Below are 20,546 nucleotides of genomic sequence, written 5' to 3'. Positions count from 1 at the left end.
GAGAGCATATTTCTCCTGTTTTGGCTTCCCTTCATTGGCTTCCTGTTAAATCCAGAATTGAATTCAAAATCCTGCTCCTCACATACAAGGTCTTAAATAATCAGGCCCCATCTTATCTTAATGACCTTGTGGTACCATATCACCCTATTAGAGCACTTCGCTCTTGCACTGCAGGCCTACTTGTTGTTCCTAGAGTATTTAAAAGTAGAATGGGAGGCAGAGCCTTCAGTTTTCAGGCCCCTCTTCTGTGGAACCAACTTCCAGTTCTGATTCGGGAGACAGACACTATCTCTACTTTCAAGATTAGGCTTAAAACTTTCCTTTTTGCTAAAGCATATAGTTAGGGCTGGACCAGGTGACCCTGAATCCTCCCTTAGTTATGCTGCAATAGACGTAGACTGCCGGGATTCCCATGATGCATTGAGTTTTTCCTTCCAGTCACCTTTCTCACTCACTATGTGCTAATAGACCTCTCTGCATCGAATCATATCTGTTATTAACCTCTGTCTCTCTTCCACAGCATGTCTTTCATCCTGTTTTCCTTCTTTCACCCCAACCGGTCGCAGCAGATGGCCGCCCCTCCTGAGCCTGGTTCTGCGGAGGTTTCTTCCTGTTAAAGGGAGTTTTTCCTTCCCACTGTCGCCAAAGTGCTTGCTCATAGGGGTCATATGATTGTTGGGTTTTTCTCTGTATTTATTATTGTGCTATCTACTGTACAATATAAAGCGCCTTGAGGCGACTTTTGTTGTGATTTGGCGCTATATAAATAAAATTGAATTGAATTGAATTGAATTGAATTGTTTGACCATTTCCCCACAGAAGGACAAGGTTGCAGTGGAGGTCCCTCCTGGTGTAAAAGCACTGCAGGATAAACATTACATCTACAGTGACTTGCAAAAGTATTCGGCCCCCTTGAACTTTTCCACATTTTGTCACATTACAGCCACAAAAAAGTGAATCAATTTTATTGGAATTCCACGTGAAAGACCAATACAAAGTGGTGTACATGTGAGAAGTGGAACGAAAATCATGGATGATTCCAAACATTTTTTACAAACAACTGAAAAGTGGGGTGTGCGTAATTATTCAGCCCCCTGAGTCAGTACTTTGTAGAACCACCTTTTGCTGCAATTACAGCTGCCAGTCTTTTAGGGTATGTCTCTACCAGCTTTGCACATCTAGAGACTGAAATCCTTGCCTATTCTTCTTTGCAAAACAGCTCCAGCTCAGTCAGATTAGATGGACAGTGTTTGTGAATAGCAGTTTTCAGATTTTGCCACAGATTCTTGATTGGATTTAGATGTGGACTTTGACAGGGCCATTCTAACACATGGATATGTTTTGTTTTAAACCATTCCATTGTTGCCCTGGTTTTATGTTTAGGGTCATTGGCCTGCTGGAAGGTGAACCTCCCCCCCAGTCTCAAGTCTTTTGCAGACTCCGAGAGGCTTTCTTCCAAGATTGCCCTGTATTTGGCTCCAACTATCTTCGTATCAACTCTGACCAGCTTCCCTGTCCCTGCTGAAGACAAGCACCCCCAGAGCATGATGCTGCCACCACCATATTTGACAGTGAGGATGGTGTTTTCAGAGTGATGTGCAGTGTTAGTTTTTGGCCACACATAGCATTTTGCATTTTGGCCAAAAAGTTCCATTTTGGTCTCATCTGACCAGAGCACCTTCTTCCACATGTTTGCTGTGTCCCCCACATGGCTTGTGGCAAACTGCAAATGGGACTTCTTATGGTTTTCTTTAACAATGACTTTCTTCTTGCCACTCTTTCATAAAGGCCAACTTTGTGTAGTGCACGACTAATAGTTGTCCTATGGACAGATTCCCACACCTGAGCTGTAGATCTCTGCAGCTTGTCCAGAGTCACCATGGGCCTCTTGGCTGCATTTCTGATCCGCGCTCTCCTTGTTCGGCCTGTGAGTTTAGGTGGACGGCCATGTCTTGGTAGGTTTACAGTTGTGCCATACTCCTTCCATTTCTGAATGATCGCTTGAACAGTGCTCCGTGGGATGTTCAAGGCTTGGAAAATCTTTTTGTAGCCTAAGCCTGCTTTAAATTTTTCAATAACTTTATCCCTGACCTGTCTGGTGTGTTCTTTGGACTTCATGGTGTTGTTGCTCCCAATATTCTCTTAGACAACCTCTGAGGCCGTCACAGAGCAGCTGTATTTGTACTGACATTAGATTACACACAGGTGCACTCTATTTAGTCATTAGCACTCATCAGGCAATGTCTATGGGCAACTGACTGCACTCAGACCAAACGGGGCTGAATAATTATGCACACCCCACTTTGCAGTTATTTATTTGTAAAAAATGTTTGGAATCATGTATGATTTTCATTCCACTTCTCACATGTACACCACTTTGTATTGGTCTTTCACGTGGAATTCCAATAAAATTGATTCATGTTTGTGGCTGTAATGTGACAAAATGTGGAAAAGTTCAAGGGGGCCAAATACTTTTGCAAGCCACTGTAAATGACTTCCTTGACTCCCCGCTGAAACCAGCACTCCTTCCATGGCCACTGTATCTGTGGGGATAGGGTTCACTCCCTGATGACACCCAGTTTTTGCTCCAGTGGATGATGAGTCAAACCTTAGTCAAAATTGTTCTGTATGTGCTGGTTTACGTTATACATCAGCTTTAAAATGTCTCCTATTGCTGATGGAAATCTCACAGTCTAAGAAGGCTAATGTCAGAGATATATTCCTGAAACTGCTGGATAAACAGACACTCACTCAAGAACGAGATTGCACAGAGCTCTTTGTTGCACTTGCCGCAAGGGAAGTAGCTGCCTCCAAACTACTTCAACTAGCTTCCCTCTGCAGGCTGCTTTTATTGGTTACACTCATAAATATGCATTTACAAATACATGTGACATGCCTAAGCAGGCATATCTAAACAACATCAGTGTCTGCATTCTGTGTGTGTGTGCGTGCGTTTCTGTCTGACATCCTGCTCACAAAAGGGTCAACTCCCCTCACCCAGTTTATGGCCTAATTCCTGTAACGGTCTGCTATGATAGATTAGCTTTATTGTTTTGTTTAAAACATTGAAAAAACTGTTTTATTGATTATAAAATAGACTATATTGGATTCATATTGGTATCGATGGATATCCAAATACATGATATCAGTATTAGTATTGGACATAAAAAAGTGGTATCATGCCATCTCAAATTTTCACACACACACACACACACACACACACACACACACACACGTCCCCCAAAACAGTTGTCTCAATAAATGCATTTTAAAATTTTTTAGCTTAAAATAACACTAGCAAAAAATTATGAATTTTTATTCCATCCATCCATCCATCCATCTTCATCCGCTTTTTCCGAGGCCGGGTCGCGGGGGCAGCAGTCTAAGCAGAGAAGCCCAGACCTCCCTCTCCCCAGCCACCTCCTCCATCTTATCCGGGGGAAGACCAAGGCGTTCCCAGGCAGGCCGAGAGATATAATCTCTCAGCGTGTCCTGGGTCTGCCCAGGGCCTCCTCCCGTGGGACATGCCCGAACACCTCACCCAGGAGGCGCCCAGGAGGCATCCTTGTCAGATGCCGAACCACCTCAACTGGCTCCTTTCGATGTGGAGGAGCAGCGGCTCTCTCTGAGCCCCTCCCGGATGGCCGAACTTCTCACCCTATCTCTAAGGGAGAGGCCAGCCACCCTTCGGAGGAAGCTCATTTCTGCTGCTTGTATCCTCGATCTCGTTCTTTCGGTCACTACCCACAGCTCGTGGCCATAGGTGAAGGTAGGGACGTAGATTGACCGGTAAATTGAGAGCTTCGCTTTTACACTCAGCTCCCTCTTCACCACGACGGACCGGTGCAGCATCCGCATCACTGCAGCCGCAGCACCAATCCGTCTGTCGATCTCCGGCTCCCTTCTCCCATCACTCGCGAACAAGACCCCGAGATACTTGAACTCCTCCACTTGGGGCAGGAACTCATCCCCGACCAGGAATTTTTATTCAATAGTTTTAATTTCGCAAACATCTTAATCGTCCCACTATATTAAGGCTATATTTTTATAATCATATTTTTTGGAAATAAGATTATTGATTATTACAGAGTTATAACATTTCGTAATTTCATGATATTCAAAGACCAAGATAATACAGTTCTGGCGAGCGGCCATGTGGCCAGTGCCTGATGTGAAACAGTTCAGGAGGGTGGCTACGTGGCCAGCGGTAGTGCTGGAGTCGATCCGGAGGCCAGCCAAACAGAAGACGACGGCGGAAACTGAGCAGGTCCAGAGGCCGGCTGCGTGGAAGATGGCGACTGAGCAGGTCTGGCTGAGGAGAGGCAGGCCCAGCAGGTGCGGAAACCTCTGGCTGAACAGAGGTGGGTCCAGCAGGTGCAGAAACAGGTGATGGTGACAGTGCTTCAGCCTGAGCTAATACACCTGGGGCTTGAACTGGAAACAGATCTTCTAATTTAACTAGGGATTGAGCTAGGGCCTGGAAAGCTGGATGAGGTGGTGGACTGACAAGTGGACAGGCAAGCTCTTCCGAGCCTCCAGAGCGTGAGGACAATGGCTGGCAACCCTCAGCTGAGCCTCTAGGGAGGTCAGGTTGGATCCTGCCCGCTAGGACCTTGGGCGCTAAGACAGGCACGGGAGCTTTCTGGGCACCAGCAACCCCCCACCCGAGGACTAGAAATGGGTGTAGGAGTAGCAGTGTTGGGAAGGTTACTTTTAAAATGTATTTCACTACAGATTACAGAATACATGCCCCAAAATGTATTTTGTAATGTACTTCATTACGTTACTCAATGAGAGTAATGTATTCTGAATACTTTGGATTACTAAATATATTATCAAGCTTTTTACAACTACATGAATGTACTATTGCTGTGTGATTTATTACTATTACTGAAGGATACTGGCCATACCAATACCAACTAGATTTTTAAAAATTAATGTAAAATGAGTAACAGTATGGTGGACATTAGGTAAGGGTGCACTTGTTGCGGCAATCTCCTATAGAAAACTATTCCGTGCTTATATAATACAGGTCTGCGGCTCCGAACCGTAGTAAAGGGACCTCTGGCTAATACGTCGGGTTCCGTGTCGGGCTCCGTTTCGGGCTCGTAGCCGAAAACTAGCTTTACTTTGTTGTCTGATTCAACTTTGCAAGTGAGAGACAGAGAGAGGCATTAAAAGGCTGCTCCAACGGAACTTATTTTTTGAGAGGAAAACACGAACACAGTGTACAGTCGAGTCTTAATTATTCACTTATAACTGGGCTACACTGCCAATGGGGCTTCATTCTTTAGGACTATGTAACACTCAGCCTATTGCTTTCATATTAAATTATTTTTTTGAATAATAATTAAAAAAAATATTTCTTCACGTCATTATGCGGGCTGCAAGTAGGGGTGACATGGGCCGCGAGGTTGAGACACAGTCATTAGAGCCTCTTAATGTGTGTTTTGTTTGGGTTTCCACCAGCATGCAATTACCAAAAATAGAGAGGGGACAGGCTACCTTATGAAACAGGAAAAGACCGCTGTGTAATCCATTTATTTCAACAAAGTAATTGTATTCTGTGTTACGGCCGTAGTTGGGCCTCCTGAAACTGCCCTTGTGTGGGTGTCGTGTTCTTTCTCCGCCTCCTCCTCTCTTGCTCCACCCTCTCTTTCTCACTCTTCTCTCTCCCCAGGACACAGCTGCTGTTCATTGGCCTCATTCTCATTTACCACTTGGGCCCAGTCAGCAATCACCTCTCTGAGGTCATATAAGCTGGGGATGAACTGGACGTGAGAGGATGGTTTTTCTCTTGTGTCTGCGTGTTGTGTTCTGGGTGTTTAATTGTCCTGCCTGTGGTGTGGCGTTGTGGAAGCAGTGTACAGTGTAGCTGCTTTACGTGAGTAGTGTGGGCTTGTGGCACGATCTGATATCGTCGTGTTGGTGTTGTTCCCACATCGTACTAAATGTTGTTCCAGGATCAACATTGCAAGTGACCAATCAGAATGTTGTGACGTCATACTTTTGCGACTTCGGGAAAAACCGCCGTAAAACAAAAAACTGTACGTAAGCTGCGAGAAACCGCCTCTGTCCACCGATCAACGGACCCTGACCCTAATCCTAACCCTAACCCTTTAATAAACGGTAAGCAGAATTGATATTGTCCTTGCAACATTGGAATTTCATAAATGCACGAATGGCTTGGTGCGCAAAAGAATAACGTCACAACAATGTGATTGGTCACTTGCAATGTTGAACCTGGAACAACATTTTCATGATGATCTGGGAACAACACCAACACGACGATATCAGATCATCCGGGCTTGTGGGCCTCAGCAGCAGTAAAGCTAGCTGCTGCTAGTGACAGAGTGGGCTTGTGGGTCCCTGGAAGTGCCCCATCATGGTGTGGAGTTTTTTGTTTGGTTGTTGTGTTCTTTGTTGTTGCGACTTTTTTTTCCTTTTCCAAGTGTTATTGGTAAAACGGCATTGCCGGCTCTTTATGTTAAGGTTCTCTATAATACAAACTATTTTATTTATTAAATACCTCTGTCTGTTCTCCTTTAATTCTGTTCTGGACCCATTTGTTACCAGTCCCCACACACACCCCTAGACATTCATTGTGGGGACGTAACATCTGTAATACCACCTTTTTCAACTGTAACTGTAACGGAATACTGTTACTTATATTTTGCATTTTAAATATATAACGCCGGTACATGTATTCCGTTACTCCCTAACACTGAGGAGTAGAGTGGGTCTCAGCTGCCCTTGCCCTGGGAGCTGGCACAGGAATGGGTGCTGGCTGACAGATAGAATAATCAGAACTGCAGAGTTGCAAGGCAATTTACCCTACACATCCTTTGAAGCTATGTTTTCCAGCTCTGCTCACACAACAGAAAACTCACAATCAATGTTCACTCTAATTTTTCACGTGTCTGAGCGAACACACAAACTCCCTGAGCGGACAGCAGACGTGTGCACTTTGGTCACGCCAGCATCAAATCCATCCAAGTTAACTCTCTGTCTGCAAAATAAAGTATATAATGAGCAATGCTGGGCAATTAATTATATAGTTACTTCTTCAAAAAAGTTACTGAGTTTTGCAAACAAAGTTTTTTGCAGCTGTTTAGCTAAAAATGCAGCCAAGGCGTTTTCTAAACAAACATTTCAAAACATTTACAGAACAATCGGGTGTTCTGCATCAAATTTGATGCCACACAAATTATTTGTGCCACTCCAAAAAATAATTTTCTTCCACTATGAGATAAAGAAAAACAACAGCCTGATAACCTGCAGGCCTGACAACAGGAGATGTATCACTACTGTAACACCTGTAACATTCAGCAGTCGCATCATTGTTCTGACACACACAACAAAACTATTGACTACACTACACACTAACTACACAAGATTTGCGCTAAATGTCGCAAGTCTCTCACATCTCAAAACACCGCTGTCACTCCTAAAGCTTCTGCTTCCCTAAACAATAAATGGCATTTTGCCATATCATTTTTTTGATCTGTCGACATGGTGCATTTTTCGACCAATAGGAAAGGGTGGGGGTTTTTTTGGTTTTGGCTCACAGGCGGAGAGTGCTTTTAAGCGTTTTCCTTATAAAACACCATTGTTACCGTTTCTTCCCACTGTAAATATAAACAACGATAGTATTCAGGAAGAAAACCAAACATTGCATATATTTTTATAATAACTCTGGTTTTACGTGGCCTATCAACACAATTTGAAAACTGGTATATAGTCCACACTTTTTCCGTCAGTCATTCTGTCTGACCTGCTCACAGCTCCAATGGTTGTACACGTTATTAACCTGACTCCTCATCAGCCACGCCGCTTTGCTAGCTAAAACACTGGTGTCGGCACATAAAGACGCTGTCATAGCCTGTCAACAACGTCGATTAACTGCGTATATACGCATGTGAATCACGTGATTGGCTGGACTATGGGATAAGGTGGCATCATTCTAATCCCATACGGGAGCAGCAAGTCACTTACTGACTAACAAGGCAAAACGGAATTGTTAAAGTTTTAATTTTAATTTCAATTCAGGTTAGATTTTTTTGTGGGCAACACAGATTTTTTTGTGTGCTGAGACCGTGCCAGCAGTACGCAATTGCGCATGTGCGCAGCTTAGAGGGAACATTGCTCACAATCCATGAAAAACTGGCTATTGAATTTCATGAGAAAGTAGAAGAATATAAAGGAGGAGCATAAAATGAAAATGAAGATACTTCAAGTCGAAGTAGGAATGAAGGTGGAGAGAGAGATGCAACCGTCTTATTATTACTTGCAGTTGCAGTCTTACACGCCTCTCTGCAGCTTCTCTCCTCCTGCTACCCCCCCAAAAACCCATTTCCACTGAGACTGTATCAGCTCCCAAACAGACAAAAAACAAACTAAAAACCAGCAACAAACAACTTAAACATAAAAAAATCACAAAGAAAGAACAATACAGTATCCACATCTGAACCAAAGAGTAAAACAGTGAAATGTGGATTATTAAATATTAGGTCGATCTCCTCCAAGTCTCTCTTAGTACATGACTTAATAATTGATCAACAAATTGATTTACTCTGCCTTACAGAAACCTGGTTGCAGCCAGATGATTATGTTAGTTTAAATGAATCAGCACCCCCATGTCATTCTAACTACCAGAAATCTCAAAGCACAGGCGGTGTAGCAGCAATTTTCACACCAGCCTATTAATTAACAAAAGACCAAGACAGACTTTTAATTCATTTGAAAGCCTGATGCTTAGCCTTGTCCACCCCAGCTGTAAAACTCAGAAACCAGTCTTACTTGTTATCATATATACGCCTACCTGGGCCTTACACAGTTTTCTCTCTGATTTCTCAGACTTTTATCTGATTTAGTGCTCAGCTCAGATAAAATAATTATTGTGGGTGATTTTAACATCCATGTAGATGCTAAAAATGACAGCCTCAACATCGCATTTAATCTGTTATTAGACTCAATTGGCTTCTCTCAAAATGTAAAAGAACCCACCCACCACTTTAATCACACTCTAGATCTTGTTTTAACATATGGCATACAAACTGAACAGTGTTTCCTGAAAACCCTCTCCTGTCTGATCATTTTCTGATAACATTTAAATTTACAATAATTGATTACACAGCAGTGGAGAGTAGAGTTTATCACAGTAGATGTCTTTCTGAAAGTGCTGTAACTAAGTTTAAGAATGTAATCCATCGACTGTTACATCTTCAATGCCATAGAGCAGAGCAGCTACCTGAGCGCTACTCCAACAGAGGTCGATTATCTTGTTAATAATTTTACCTCCTCACTACGTACGACTCTGGATGCTGTAGCTCCGGTGAAAACTAAGGCCTCAAATCCGAAGTACCTGACTCTGTAGTATAATTCTCAAACACGTAGCCAGAAGCAGATAACTCGTAATCTGGAGAGGAAATGGCGTGTCACAAATTTAGAAGATCATCATTTAGCCTGGAGAAATAGTTTGTTGCTTTATAAGAAAGCCATCCGCAAAGCCAGAACATCTTACTTATTGAAGAAAATAAGAACAACCCCAGGTTTCTATTCAATTCAATTCAATTCAATTCAATTCAATTCAATTTTATTTATATAGCGCCAAATCACAACAAAAGTCGCCTCAAGGCGCTTTATATTGTACAGTAGATAGCACAATAATAAATACAGAGAAAAACCCAACAATCACATGACCCCTTATGAGCAAGAACTTTGGCGACAGTGGGAAGGAAAAACTCCCTTTTAACAGGAAGAAACCTCCGGCAGAGCCAGGCTCAGGGGGGGGCGGCCATCTGCTGCGACCGGTTGGGGTGAAAAAAGGAAAACAGGATGAAAGACATGCTGTGGAAGAGAGACAGAGATTAATAACAGATATGATTCAATGCAGAGAGGTCTATTAACACATAGTGAGTGAGAAAGTTGACTGGAAGGGAAAAACTCAATGCACCATGGGAATCCCCGGCAGCCTACGTCTATTGCAGCATAACTAAGGGAGGATTCAGGGTCACCTGGTCCAGCCCTAACTATATGCTTTAGCAAAAGGAAAGTTTTAAGCCTAATCTTGAAAGTAGAGATAGTGTCTGTCTCCCGAATCCAAACTGGAAGCTGGTTCCAGAAGAGGGCCTGAAAACTGAAGGCTCTGCCTCCCATTCTACTTTTAAATACTCTAGGAACAACAAGTAAGCCTGCAGTGCGAGAGGCGAAGTGCTCTAATAGGGTGATATGGTACTACAAGGTCATTAAGATAAGATGGGGCCTGATTATTTAAGACCTTGTATGTGAGGAGCAGGATTTTGAATTCAATTCTGGATTTAACAGGAAGCCAATGAAGGGAAGCCAAAACAGGAGAAATATGCTCTCTCTTTCTAGTCCCTGTCAGTACCCTTGCTGCAGCATTTTGGATCAGCTGAAGGCTTTTCAGCGAGTTTGTAGGACATCCTGATAATAAAGAATTACAGTAGACCAGCCTGGAAGTAATAAATGCATGAACTAGTTTTTCAGCATCACTCTGAGACAGGATATTTCTAATTTTAGAGATGTTGCGCAAATGGAAGAAAGCAGTTTTACATATTTGTTTAATATGTGCATTGAAGGACATGTCCTGGTCAAAAATGACTCCAAGGTTCCTCACAGCATTACTGGAGGCCAAGGTAATGCCATCCAGAGTAAGAATCTGCTTAGATACCATATTTCTAAGATTTTCGGGCCGAGTACAATAACCTCAGTTTTATCTGAATTAAGAAGCAGAAAGTTAGCGGCCATCCAGGTCTTTATGTCTTTAAGACATTCCTGCAGTTTAACTAATTGGTGTGTGTTACCTGGCTTCATGGATAGATAGAGCTGCGTGTCATCTGCATAGCAGTGAAAATTTATGCTATGTCTTCTAATGATGCTGCCTAAGGGAAGCATGTATAACGTAAATAGAACTGGTCCTAGCACTGAACCCTGTGGAACACCATAATTGACCTTAGTGTGTGAAGAGGACTCTCCATTTACTTGAACAAATTGGGTCCTTAGGCGGGGCTAGTAAAAGCGCTATACAAATACAGGCCATTTACCATTTACCATTTACCTGTAATACCTACAGCATGTTCTAATCGCTCTAATAGGATATTATGGTCAACAGTATCGAATGCAGCACTGAGGTCTAGCAGGACAAGCACAGAGATGAGTCCACTGTCAGAGGCCATAAGAAGATCATTTGTAACCTTCACTAAAGCTGTTTCTGTGCTGTGATGAGCTCTGGAACCTGACTGAAATGCTTCAAATAAGCCATTCCTCTGCAGATGATCTGTTAGCTGTTTGACAACTACTCTTTCAAGGATTTTTGATATGAAAGGAAGGTTGGAGATTGGCCTATAATTAGCTAAGACAGCTGGGTCTAGAGATGGCTTTTTAAGTAAAGGTTTAACTACAGCCACCTTGAAGGCCTGTGGTACATAGCCGATTATTAGAGATAGGTTGATCATATTAAAGATCGAAGAATTAATTAATGGCTGGACTTCTTTGAGCAGTTTTGTAGGAATGGGGTCTAAAAGACACGTTGATGGTTTGGAGGAAGTAATTATTGAAGTTAACTCAGAAAGATCAATTGGAGAAAAAGAGTCTAACTTAACATCGATGGTACTAAAAGTAGCTGTAGATAATATTACATCTGTGGGATGATTATTGGTAATTTTTTCTCTAATGATAAAAATTTTATTTGTGAAGAAGTTCATGAAGTCATTACTAGTTAACGTTAAAGGGATTGTTGGTTCAGTAGAGCTCTGACTTTTTGTCAGCCTGGCTACAGTGCTGAAGAGAAACCTGGGGTTGTTCTTATTTTCTTCAATCAGTGACGAATAGTAAGATGTTCTGGCTCTGCGGAGGGCTTTCTTATAAAGCAGCAAACTATTTCTCCAGGCTAAATGATGATCCTCTAAATTTGAGGCCTTAGTTTTCACAGGAGCTACAGTATCCAGAGTCGTACGTAGTGAGGAGGTAAAATTATTAACAAAATAATCGACCTCTGTTGGAGTAGTGTTGAGATAGCTGCTCTGCTCTATGTTGGTACAAGGCATTGAAGATGATAACAGTGGGTGGATTATATTCTTAAACATAGTTACAGCACTTTCAAAAAGACATCTACTTTGATAAAGTCTACTCTCCACTGCTGTGTAATCAATTATTGTAAATGTAAATGTTATCAGGAAATGATCAGACAGCAGAGGGTTTTCAGGAAACACTGTTAAGTATTCAGTTTCTATGCCATATGTTAAAACAAGATCTAGAGTGTGATTAAAGTGGTGGGTGCGTTCTTTTACATTTTGAGAGAAGCCAATTGAGTCTAATAACAGATTAAATGCGATGTTGAGGCTGTCATTTTTAGCATCTACATGGATGTTAAAATCACCCACAATAATTATTTTATCTGAGCTGAGCACTAAATCAGATAAAAAGTCTGAGAAATCAGAGAGAAACTCTGTGTAAGGCCCAGGTGGACGATAGATGATAACAAGTAAGACTGGTTTCTGAGTTTTACAGCTGGGGTGGACGAGGCTAAGCATCAGGCTTTCAAATGAATTAAAAGTCTGTCTTGGTCTTTCGTTAATTAATAGACTGGTGTGAAAATTGCTGCCACACCGCCCCTCGGCCTGTGCTTGAGATTTCTGGTAGTTAGAATGACTCGGGGTGTTGATTCATTTAAACTAACATACTCATCCTGCTGCAACCAGGTTTCTGTAAGGCAGAGTAAATTGATTTGTTGATCAATTATTAAGTCATGTACTAACAGAAACTTGGAGGAGAGAGACCTAATATTTAATAATCCACATTTCACTGTTTTACTCTTTCGTTCAGATGTGGATACTGTATTGTTCTTTCTTTGTGATTTTTTATGTTTAAGTTGTTTATTGCTGGTTTTTGGTTTGTTTTTTGTCTTTTTGGGAGCTGACACAGTCTCAATGGTGATGGGTTTTCTGGGGGGTAGCAGGAGGAGAGAAGCTGCAGAGAGGCGTGTAAGACTGCAACTCTGCTTCCTGGTCCCAACTCTGGATAGTCATATTTTGGGGGGTTTAATAAATTCATCCATATTTCTAGAAATGAGAGCTGCTCCATCCAAATTGGGATGGATGCCGCCTCTCCTAACAAGACCAGGTTTCCTCCAGAAGGTTTGCCAATTATCTATGAAGCCCACATCGTTTCTGGGACACCACTCAGACAGCCAGCAATTTAAGGAGAACATGCGGCTAAACATGTCACTCCTGGTCTGATTGGGGAGGGACCAGAGAAAACTACAGAGTCCGACATTGTTTTGGCAAAGTTACACACCGATTCAATATTGATTTTAGTGACCTCCGATTGGCGTAACGGGTGTCATTACTGCCGACGTGAATTATGATCTTACTGTATTTACGTTTACCCTTAGCCAGCAGTTTTAAATTTCCTTCAATGTCGCCTGCTCTGGCCCCTGGAAGACAATTGACTATGGTTGCCGGTGTCTCTAGCTTCACATGTCTGAGAACAGAATCACCAATTACCAGAGTTTGACCCCGGGCGGTGTGTCGCCGAGTGGGGAAAAAAACAGTTAGACACATGAACAGGTTGGTGGTGTACCTGGGGCTTCAGTTTAAGACTATGCTTCCTCCTCACCGTCACCCAGCCGCCCTCTTTCCCCAGCTGCTTGGGGTCTGCCGGGGAACAGCTAGCGGGCCCTCGCTATCTTCGGCTGCACCAGCTACAGGGGCCTGGCTAGCTACAGGTGAATGAAGGGTGCGGGCCGAGAGTTTCCAATTCAGTAATCCTGGCCTCCAGAGCTGCAAATATGCTACATTTGTTACAGGTATCATTACTGCTAAAGGAGGCCGAGGAGTAACTAAACATCTGACACAATGAGCAGGAAAGTGCAGGAGGGACAGGTGAAGTAGCCATGGTGCTAACGAGTCGGCTACGAGCTAAGGTAAGCTAGCAAAACAGTAAAGAGACAGTGAGTGAATACTTTGGCTATAAATTAGGTAGTGAGTACACAGAAAGGGTGATTCAGATGAAGCACGTTAAGATTATACTATGAAAAAGGGATGTATCAAAAGATTTAAATTAAATTGCAGAAAAGCTACTTAGAAACACCACTGTGTTTGAGCAGGAACAGGAAGTGATACTCTACCACAAAGCGAGCGAACACAAAGTGTCAGCACTGTAGCCAGGCTGACAAAAGGTCAGAGCTCTATTGACCCAACCATCCCTTTAACGCTAACTAGTAAAGACTTCATGAACTTCTTCACAAATAAAATTGTAATCATTAGAGAAAAAAAATTACCAATAATGATCCTACAGATGTAATATTATCTACAGCTTCTTTTAGTACCATTGATTTCTCCAGTTGATCTTTCTGAGTTAACTTCAATAATTACTTCCTCCAAACCATCAACGTGTCTTTTAGACCCCATTCTTACAAAACTGCTCAGAGAATTCCAGCCATTAATTAATGCTTCAATCTTAAATATGGTCAACCTATCTCTAATAATCGGCCTTCAAGCTGGCTGTAGTTAAACCTTTGCTGGGTCTAGGTGTCAGGTCCGACGGTGCCCCGACCGGCGACCTGTGTGTATGTGTGTGTTTGTTCTCTCGCTCTGTTTTTGTCTCCGGCTCCGCTGCAGTTGTTACGCGGTTGCGTAGCAACGGGAGATCTCCGACCCGGAAGTGCTGCCACTCTGAGCTGTCCCACCTGCGACTGATTCCTCGCCAGCTGCTGCCAATCTTCCACCATCGTTGGCAGAGCTATTTAATGGTGTGGCTGAGTGACAGACAGCGCTGGAGTATCCCAGATAGCAAGACGACATTGAATCTATGTTGATTTTTCATCCGAACCGTCGTATATGGTCGGGGTTGAAATGCCAATGTTGTAACAACATTGAAATACTGTGGTAAACCGACGGTCTTACTATAGAGACGTTGTAACGATGTTGATTCACCGTTGTTTTTTTGTCATTGATATTTGATCTATTTGTAGTCGACCAGGTGACAACAACAACGTGGAGAAAACGTCTATTTATAGTTGACGATCATTCGGCTCCGGTCACCATCAAAAACCATCGATTTGTAGTTGAGCATTAAATTGCACTGCAACTGATCGGGTATAAAGTACCAGAGAAAGTAGATTTATTGTTCATTTGTTATCAATGACTTGGTCTAGTTCACCAGCTTTAAAAAAAAATCATGTCTCGTGCAATTTATGTATAGTTGACCGGGAAATTAAAGCAGCGATCACTTGGACTATTCCGCAGCACCCCTCTCACATTGGTACATCCCCCCAGGTATTCATTGTCTTCTACAGTAGAGCGGGACATTTGATTTACTCTCAGCGGAATTGACCGGAGGAGGCATCAGGTCATGCACTGCACTGGCCTGCACCACGATTAGTATAAGGTAAGAATGAATGATTTTTTCCTACTCGTTATTTCCATGTTTGCATTTGAATAACAGTAAAAAAACTCGTTAATGTTGTACATTAACAAGTTTTTACTGTTATTCTGAGCCCGAAATTGTGTCTACTTCTTACAATCCGGCAACAAATAAACTGCACTGCGAACAAAGTATATCAACAAAGAAAAGATTTTCGTTTCATAATTTCTTCGTTATATTCCCTTACAAAGCTAGCTTTAACGCTTCGAGTTTTCCTTTGTTCTTGCCGTGGCCTCGGCGCTTGACCCAGACTTTCACTCTGTAGTTGCTTAGTACTACAAAAATTCTAAATCTGTGATATATGATTGATAAACGTAAAGTTAACTGTATAAACGTGTTCAATGACTTTGTTACTTTTGATGATTGGAGAGCACTCGTTTCAATTCGCACACGAAAACTTTAGACTCAGTTTGAATGCCCATGTGACTGTACGTTGCACGCTGACCTAACTTTACGTTGCACGCGTACATGACTTTCCGTTTGTGCCTTGTATAATGAATAAGGCTACGTCCACACGCACCAGCGTATTTTTGAAAACGCTGATTTTTCTATCGCGTTTGCACCTTTTGTCCACACGTAATTTATGTCTGGCCGTACATTGTGTTTGTATTTCCAGGCACATTTCACGAAGCAGAACGCAGTCGTCAGAGATATCCACGTGAACGCTGTGATACGTCTGACCTTCAGTCCGAAGAAGAAACCCAGACCAGTCTTAAAAGAAAGCACAAGTAAAACCCCGTTATTCACAAACATATCTTTGATTGTTAAGAATTTATGATCTTGTCTTTTATACATATCTGTGGTGCTTGCATACTGCAATATCACCACATAATATAGTCCAAAAAGTGGAAGTTTGTAAACTTTTTAAAATGCAAAGTCGTGTACACTTGTGCACTTCAAAAATTCATTGTATACTGTACCTTCTTGCACGTCTCTGTTTCCTGTGTGTGTTGTTAGAAATCAAACTAACTTTAGGAAACAATATGCCAAAAGCATATTTACAATTACTTAAGACCGTTTTTAATTTCTTTTCTTTAGACCAAATCCCTGTACACATATACGGACTCAGAGGATGAGCAGCCTACAAAAAAACGCAGTTTCCCCAGGCCCCTCGGTGAAAATACCAGGTAATAAAATACTGTCTAGTGTCTTTGTACATATCTGTGTCTGACACGAGGAAACTTTTTGACAAGTTGTCTGTATTCTTAAATACTTAAAAATTATCTTTTCTAAACAGCCCTCATCACTCCAGTCTGCCCCCCAGCCCACTGATAGCAACCATCATAATGCCCCACCCAGCTTCCGGCACCTTTCGCCACTCCGGCACAAACCGACACAGCTTTGCGATCTCGCCAGCATGCAGTCTGATGTCTTCCCTATAGATGGTATGCTTTTAAAAAAAGTTTTAAAGCTGCATCACAATGTCATTGTACTCTTATCTAAAAAAAAAAAAACAACCCAATTTATACTCCTAAATGTCATCTTGTTGTGATTTTTTTTTTTTTTTTTTTTTTCCTGCAGATTCCAGAGACTCTGTGAGGCCACTATTACAAGGCAAGTTTGAAAATCTTGGAATTTCACAGTTTACATGGTATAACAAATATATGTGACAGGCAAAAACTAGTAAACACTTTTAGCAGTTACAAGAACTAACAAATGAATATCCAACAACAGGGAATAGAAATACATTGTACTGCCAATACTTTGGTTTATTCTTTGTATGACTTGAAAATCAGGCTTTAGGAAAACTAAATGACATGTTTCTATCATCAATTACATGAAGTAAACACACAAGCACTTGCATACACATTTAAGACATGAGACACGCTAATTCCATCTCTTAAAATGTGTCTATAGGTGAGACGCTTTGCGTTGATTGGTGCTGCTGGACCACACTGGAGGTGCGAGTCCGCCGTGTAATGGTTTATGCCATTACAAAGGAGCTGGCCTCTGTACTCAACTGGGCAGGGGAAAAAAAACCAAGGACCAGACAAAGCAAAAAAGGGCATTTAAAGAGACAGCGCTGTGCAGATGCATATTTGGTAAGTTTGAACATTTATTGTAGTTTTATGAGCCTAAAGTGAACAATAAAGGGATCAATTGATGTGCTGGGTGCGTTTCACATTTCCTATGTTTTTTTTTTTTGCTATATTACTTTGTCTTTCTTAATAACAAGACTTTCATGTCCGGTTAATCTGGAGATGGAGTCTTTGGTCTTCGGCTTGTTTTGTCCTCGGGTTGTACACTTTGTACAGCCCGAGGACCCCATGTTTTCTTTTTTTTTTTTTTTTTTAAAGGATACACGGCACACCATGCTAAGACATATCACATTTTCAGCTTATAGCTCTTTGGGAATCAAATGCAGCAGTTTGCTGATTTCCGCCTGGTGACTTTCATGTTTATCAGCCTAGGAGTTTACATACTTTCTCCCTGCTGAAGACAATTAACAAGAGCTTATTCATGTGCTCTAATTCCCTTTTTTTTTGTCTTTGTTTTTTTTTGTGTGTGTGTGTGTCTATTTTTGTCCTAGATGGCCTGGCGCAGCAGGTAGGAGCGAACTCTATGTCTGAGTTGGTCTTTGCTTAAGCAGTCCAGAAATGGCTCAGATATGCTCCAGATCGTATGGGTGGCGCGCAGGATGCACATTATCCATCCCCATCCCGGAGTAAATAATAAAAAGTGACGTGAAACATAGAAATGTAAATAGGAAACTTTGTCTTTTAATAAAGTATTTTGCAAATGATACATGTCTATTGACCTTTTTTGGGTTTTTTTGGGGTTTTTTTCAATAAAAAGCAACTGTGCAAAAGAGGTGGAAAATTAACACCATAGCTCAACAGTGTTTCAATATCAGAATCTGACATTGTTTCAATGTCAACAGTATTTGAAAATATAACGTCGAATCAATGTCAGGTTTCAACATTGATTCAACATTGACGTTGTTTCAACGTTAAAAATGGGTGCAAGAGTGACGTTGGGTCAACGTCACACTTCAACGTTGCTTCAATGACGTCGCCTGATATTGACTCAACATTGTTTCAATGTTTCCTTGCTATCTGGGATTCCACCAAGCCTGGTAGCGATTCGAACTCAGCGAGTGTAAGACAAGTGTTTGTTAGCGGAGGGGGGCTAATCGCGTCTGTTTGCCTTTTTCCAGGAAACGAGCGAGACGGAAAGATGAGAGGAGAGACGTCACTATTCACGAGAGTTGTGTGGACACACGAGGGGAGCACTGAAGGGACTTTGCACTGTAGATAACTGTGGATTGGCTTCACTGTAAATAAAGACACTGTTCAACTTTAACGAGAGGTCCGCGTCTGGGTTCTCTTACTCACCACCCCGTAACACTAGGGATGGCTTTTTAAGTAGACTTAGCTAATTATAGGCCAATATCCAACCTTCCTTTCATATCAAAAATCCTTGAAAGAGTAGTTGTCAAACAGCTTACAGATCATCTGCAGAGGAATGGCTTATTTGAAGAGTTTCAGTCAAGTTTCAGAGCTCATCACAGCACAGAAACAGCTTTATTGAATGTTACAAATGATCTTCTTATGGCCTCTGACAGTGGACTCATCTCTGTGCTTGTCCTGCTAGACCTCAGTGCAGCGTTCTATACTGTCGACCATAATATTCTATTAGCGCAATTAGAGCACGCTATAGGTATTACAGGTACTGAACTGCAGTGGTTTGTATCATATCTATCTAATAGACGCCATTTCTCTTTGGCTCGTGGCGAAGGCGGTCGCACTTTTCTCCTCTCCTCTCCTCCCTCCTTTATCTTCCCTGCTTAGCCTCTTGTGTACTTGTTTAGTCTCGTGTATTTTGTATTACTTTTCCCTGGAACACTCTCTCACAGTCTGTTCTCTAAAACCTAAAGAAGAATCATGGATTTGATCAACTGGTCCCTGAATGCAATTGACTCCCTTTTCTCAACGAGAAGTCTGGGCTCAGGTGAGCCTGAGTGTTGAAGATATCTACCTATTCGGAACCATGATAACAAGGTTCTTGCTGATCGGAGCTGGCTTGCCCCTGGCTTATTGAAGATTAAAGAAAGCGGAATCGGCTGTTCAAAACCCCACAAGGCTGCCCGCTGGGATTGAGTTGATGGGATGAGTGGTGAGTTCTCAAAATGGGCTCACTGAGTGCAGCACGGATAAGATCTTGGAGAAGCTTACGACTGCCGTGAACACTCAGAATAAGACCTCGAGCGAAAACTTGATTACATCTTGGAGAAGCACTCAGAATAAGACCTCTGAGCAAATAATTGATTACATCTTGGAGAAGCTCACTGCGGTCATGATTTCTCAGAATCTTCTCTTTGAGCACAAGGACAACATCACGGAGCGTAAGTTTGATAACATCATGGAGAAGCTCACTGCTCTCCAACAGGAGATTGAGAGATCAGTCTCGGACTGTTAGAACAGCTTTGAAATTCACATGAGTTGTTCGCACTAAAGTAAAAACCACCATCACTTCATGCAGCTACCACTTCAGTGCCAGCTGTGATCTCAAGGCTGAAGCTGAACAAAAACACCCTGATAACAGACTGTGCTTAGACTGTTCTTCCTATCCTACGCATGGCCACCTGATTTGGCTGGAAGACTGTTTACTTAGCCTGGCAGGGGGAAGTACACTGTCTCAGCTGAACTCTGGACACATACACACATAAACATACACTGATACATGTCTGTGAAGGTTCTCAGTCATCCAGGTCATTGTAGTCAAAGGAGTTTGCAAAGAAAAGCATCTGGACTTGTTTAAGTTGCTTGAAGACGTTTCACCTCTCATCCGAGAAGCTTCTTCAGTTCTAAGGTCAAATGGCCGAGAGTCCCAGATTTAAACCCACTGGGAGTATCCCCCCAAAGAGGGACAAAGGACCCCCTGATGATCCTCTAATCCAGTGGTTCCCAAACTTTTTTTTGCCAGGCCCCCCTTTGTTTTACAAGAAAAATGTTCGCGCCCCCCCACCACCTAACCCCCCGCCGCACAAACACATCCTCCAAACACACACATCCATATTTTGTTTACAAACTTCATTGCGGTTTATTTCACACCTCAAACATTTAGTAAACAATTAAGCAAATAAATGGCAATAAATT

This window comes from Oreochromis aureus, linkage group 15, assembly GCF_013358895.1.
Source record: "Oreochromis aureus strain Israel breed Guangdong linkage group 15, ZZ_aureus, whole genome shotgun sequence".
Lineage (NCBI taxonomy): Eukaryota > Metazoa > Chordata > Actinopteri > Cichliformes > Cichlidae > Oreochromis > Oreochromis aureus.
Note: the sequence above shows the minus strand (reverse complement) of the source record.